The 5,000-nt window shown below is 39.6% G+C and overlaps 1 long non-coding RNA gene across 1 annotated transcript in view; it reads left to right on the forward strand.

Annotated features, from left to right (window-relative positions):
- The first annotated feature begins 4,469 nt into the window (after positions 1 to 4,469).
- The window catches only part of LOC118766101, a 49,985-nt gene continuing 49,454 nt past the window's right edge, over positions 4,470 to 5,000 (forward strand). The window contains exon 1 of the long non-coding RNA XR_005002027.1: positions 4,470 to 4,841. This is a non-coding gene — a long non-coding RNA (uncharacterized LOC118766101). The remainder of the gene's footprint in view (positions 4,842 to 5,000) is intronic.

Here is a 5,000-nt window from a genome sequence, read left to right on the forward strand (position 1 = left end):
CTGACTTAGGGTTATATTAGAAGCTACTTTCCCAGGGTGCCAAGCATTAGGACCAGACCTGGGAATGCATTGTTAAGAGACAAACCTTCAAACCACCTGACTATTTTGGTAGTGTGGGGGCAAAAGAACATTCAAGAATTACGCTTCATGTGGTCGGTAACACTCCAGTTTTGAAGATAATCAAGAATCTGGAGTGATTTGGTAAAACTTTAACAATCTTAATATCAAACTGGTGTGAAGGCAGTAAGCTGGCAGAACCATGCTTGGTGGCATTTCATGTTTTTATGTTCTGAGATCAAACTCTGTTGAGGTCGACTTTTTCGTTTATCCTTTTGGGGTTGATAAAATAAGTACCAGTTGAGTACTGGGGTCGATGTAACTGACTCATCCCCTTGCCGAAATTGCTGGCCTTGTGCCAAAATTTAAAACCAATATTAAACTGGTGTTTAACAAAAACGGTTCTTACAGGAATCATGGCAGATTTAATTCTTTTGTCACCATATTCAGATCACTTTAACCCTTTAATTACCATATTTCTGTTGAAATATTCTAATTTGCTTCAATCAATTTTGAAAATAACAAAGAATTTGGGGAAAATAACTTTGTCATAATAAAGATGGTGTTTGGAGCATAAATTAATATCAAATATTGACAGAAGGTTTTAATTTATATCCCTTTAGACCAGGAACTTTGTACCATAGAACCAGGGGTAGTCATTAGCACTTTACTATCTAAACTGGTCATATCTGGCAAAAATATTCTAGCTGTTCAATATTTAGACTAGCCCAGCATGCTAACATTTCTGCCAGCTTGCTACCTTCAGGCAATATAATATTAATGGATGTATGTGTGTGTGTGTGTGTATGTGTATATATATATATATATATATATATATATACTAGCAGTATCGCCCGGCGTTGCTCGGGTTTGTAAGGGAAATAACTATATAAGCATTTTTAGAGATGTAAAGTATAATAGCCATCTCAATATGGCTAACCACAAAGGGGGGGGGGGTGTTACTGTAGCTTTTTACGTTCTGAGATTTAATAATACATTTTTAGAGAGTTACTTCCCTTATATAATAGCAAAAAAATGCATTAAAAATGGGAAAAAATGATGGTAAATTTTTTTTAAAATCGTAGACGCGCGCTAATACCCAGAAGGGCTCGATATGAATCACGACTATAAGATACCCGGTTTTGGTTACACTGCACCGCAAAATGTGGGAGTAGTTAGGAATCTAAATCGTAGGAGACAGACACACAACTTCACTTTTATATATAAAGATATACACACACACACACACACATACATATGTGTATGTGTGCATGAGTCTGTATGCATATGTATGTTTGTATGTCTGTATAGAGGGAGAAAGGGAGTTAGATAGAAGAGTTTAGCCAAATGAAAACACAGAGATTAAGTCGATAGAGGGACCTAGTGTATGTGTGAGAGAGAGAAGAGAGAGAAAGAATGAGAGAGAGAAAGAGAGTGAGAAGGAGAGAAAGAAAGAAGGTATATCGTGATAGCTATCCCATTTAAGAGGGAAGACTGTATTCTTGGATGCTTATACCCCATGGAAGCCACATCGCATCTATCACCAGGAGAGGAATAATGGAGGAGGTGGGGGAGGGGTCTCTGCCAAGATGAATTACTCTTGTGCAGACTACATGGAGATAAAGTCTTCAGTGGTGACTCAACAACTCAAAGATCTGGAGTGGTTATTTAACCCTAGGTTAGCTCCAACTATGATCAAAACCATGACAGTCTTGATCATCCAGTGTTTTTTTGTTTTTGTTCTCTAATGCTTTTGTTCTCTAATAGGCATAGGAGTGGCTGTGTGGTAAGTAGCTTGCTTACCAACCACATGGTTCTGGGTTCAGTCCCACTGCGTGGCACCTCGGGCAAGTGTTTTCTACTATGATCTCGGGCCGACCAAAACCTTGTGAGTGGATTTGGTAGACAGAAACTGAAAGAAGCCTGTCGTATATATGTATATATGTGTGTGTGTGTGTTTGTCCCCACCCCAACATCGCTTGACAACGGATGCTGGTGTGTTTACGTCCCCGTCACTTAGTGGTTCAGCAAAAGAGACCGATTGAATATGTACTAGGTTTACAAAGAATTAGTCCTGGGGTCGATTTGCTCAACTAAAGGCGGTGCTCCAGCATCGCCACAGTCAAATGACTGAAACAAGTAAAAGAGTAAAAGAGCAAAGAGTAATGTGTCTTGTTTTTTTTTTAAGATTGCGGGTATAACCTGAGGGAAATTTAGTTGCTATTTCTGTCAAGTCAGGCAATCATATAAAGCAGTGGTTTTCAATCAAGGTCCATGTGACCCTTTGGGTCCTGTACCAGGTTTTGTTGTTAAAATTTAGGGGCAATAAATTGATTGTATTTCTTTAATACACAAAATATGATATTTCACTATAAAAATAAAACAGGATTTTTTTTATTTAATGTTGAATGATTTTAGGGGTCCAGTAACATAGGAATCAAAGGGGTCCATAGGTAAAAAAAATGACTAGGAATCACTGAAGAGAATCTCTGATTTGAACTCAATGAATTGTGGGAACGTGTGTGTGTGTGCATTGATATATAGATCCAAACCCACCCCAATTTTCACAGGTTATAGAGCAGGACAGATGTGAAATGTAACACCTCCACCTCCAAAGCCCTGCTTCAAACTACATACCAAGTATTTTAGTATTTAGTACTACACACGATTTATATATGGGTAATAGCAGTGCTGCCTGAATTTACAAGCACATTAGACAGTTGCCAAAGAGCCCCATAATTCTAGGGGCCTTATGCTTTGGCAAACATGCAAGAATGCCAGCGTATTGAATCTTCTAGGGGTATCTAATACTGTTAAAATAAATTTGGATTGAGTTTATACATGCACATGTAGTGTTCATGATGTGCTTATAACATGTTGAAATCAAATGACTCCAGGTTATGGGTATCCTGATGCACTTACATGTTATAAAGGCCCTGGGTTTTGAGTTTATTATACATGTAATCTTCATGGTGTATTTACATGTGGAAATGGACCTGGGTTATGGATTTATACATCATGTATTTAGTGGTCCCCATGTACTTATATGTAATAGAACATCATCATCATCATCATTTGACTTCCATTTTCCATGCTGGCACGAGTTAGACGGTTTGACAGCAGCTGGCAAGGCTGGAGGGCTGCACACAGGGTCCATTATCTGTTTTGACTTGGTTTCTCCAGCTGGATGCCCAGGCTGCTTTTTATATGGCACCAGCACAATTTATATAAACTGAACTGAAGTTTCCTTTTTTGTCTCTAACCAAAATAGAGAGGGACCCTTCAAAATCTTAGACTCATACAAGTTGATACAGCTGGGATCCTCCTTCCATCTCAGACTGTGTGCATGTTTGGTTCCTTTATTAAGTCGGCAATTGTGGATGGGTAAAGTATTCTGTGGCCCCAAAATAAGAGAATGCCAACTATTCTGGGCCATAGGTTATATGTGAACCTAATGAAGGTCCATTTGGTATTCTATGGTGGCGAGCTGGCAGAACCGTTAGCACGCCAGGTGAAATGCTTAGCGGTATTTCGTCTGCGTTACGTTGAGAGTTCAAATTCCGCCGAGGTCGACTTCGCCTTTCATCCTTTCGGGGTCGATAAATTAAGCACCAGTTACGCACTGGGGTCGATGTAATCGACTTAATACCTATGTCTGTCCTTGTTTGTCCCCTTGTGGGTAATAAAGAAATAGGTATTCTATGGCCTAAAATTTCTATAAAGTTTGAAGGTATAACATAAACAGTGAGGATGGACTGATATTTCTAATCTCATAATTAAAGTCATTCCAGTTATAACCATTCTGTCTTTTTAGCAGATTCAATATTTCCCTTCCTCACGTAAGACGGCTGGGTGTGATTTGAAGGAGATTCAGCTGTCATTTCTAGCAAGTTCCATTCCTGCATATGTGAAGTAGAAATTTCCATCCCTGCATATGTGAAATTTCTGCGGTCTTGTACAGTTAAATGAGACGATTTCAGAATATATTTACGCTGCCCGTCCAATATGCCTGTCCAGCGGTCGATGGTGGGTAAATGGTAATAGTATAATAGAAAGGGAAGTATTCGTACGTGAATACGGGAATAATATGGAATGTATGAGAAATAATTGTGTCCTGAAGCTGTTCCGAGTAGATAGGGGAAAGAGGGAGAGAGAGGTCCTGTGTGATAAGAGAACGAATGTTAAATAGCAGAAACCTTCGGATCCAGTTATTTAATAAGGGTCAGATTGAAGCCCGTAGGACAGCGAGTTATTTTGCCGGAAGATTTTAATGTACACGATGTCCAAGACGTTCCCTGATGTCAAGGGCAACAACTTTGCTTTCGCCGTGTCGAGAACAATCTAGAGAGGTGGGGTGGGGGGAAGACAGTGGTAATTCACAAGGGTATCGACTTTATAAGGGTGTGGCAAGTTTCACAGAGGATAATGCGGGGACGACGGAAGCATTACATAAGGCCACGGAAATAAAACGTCTATCGTCTTATGATAAGGTTTCTATATCGCAAAGTCGGGGAGAAAAAAAAAACCCCAAAGAGAATAAGAGAGCGAAAGAGTTAGGGAACCGAATAACGTGAATCCCCTTTAGTTCTCATACGTCGTGACCCTTAAAATGTCATCAGAAATAGGAAATGTTCAAGGGAGGTAATCCTCAAAGCCAGTGTATAAATGCGACACACAGACAAGCGGAAGTGGAGCGTGGTTATCTCCCCTCAGTGTTTACACTCCCCTTCAGTTATTTGGGTTATGGAATCGTTGGCTTAACTCTCTCATGTTGATTGTCCAAAGTAAGTACTTAAAAAGCGCTCATTTCAAATTTATTTTTTTCTAAAACCTTCACTGTATCACGTTTGTCGTTAATTATATTCTCTAAGTGGTCAAGCGGTGTCGATATTTCTCCCACGCTCCGATTTTCTGGTCATTAACCCAACCCTTCGTCTCGTCTC

The sequence above is a fragment of the Octopus sinensis genome, linkage group LG14, assembly GCF_006345805.1.
Source record: "Octopus sinensis linkage group LG14, ASM634580v1, whole genome shotgun sequence".
NCBI classification, from domain to species: Eukaryota; Metazoa; Mollusca; class Cephalopoda; order Octopoda; family Octopodidae; genus Octopus; species Octopus sinensis.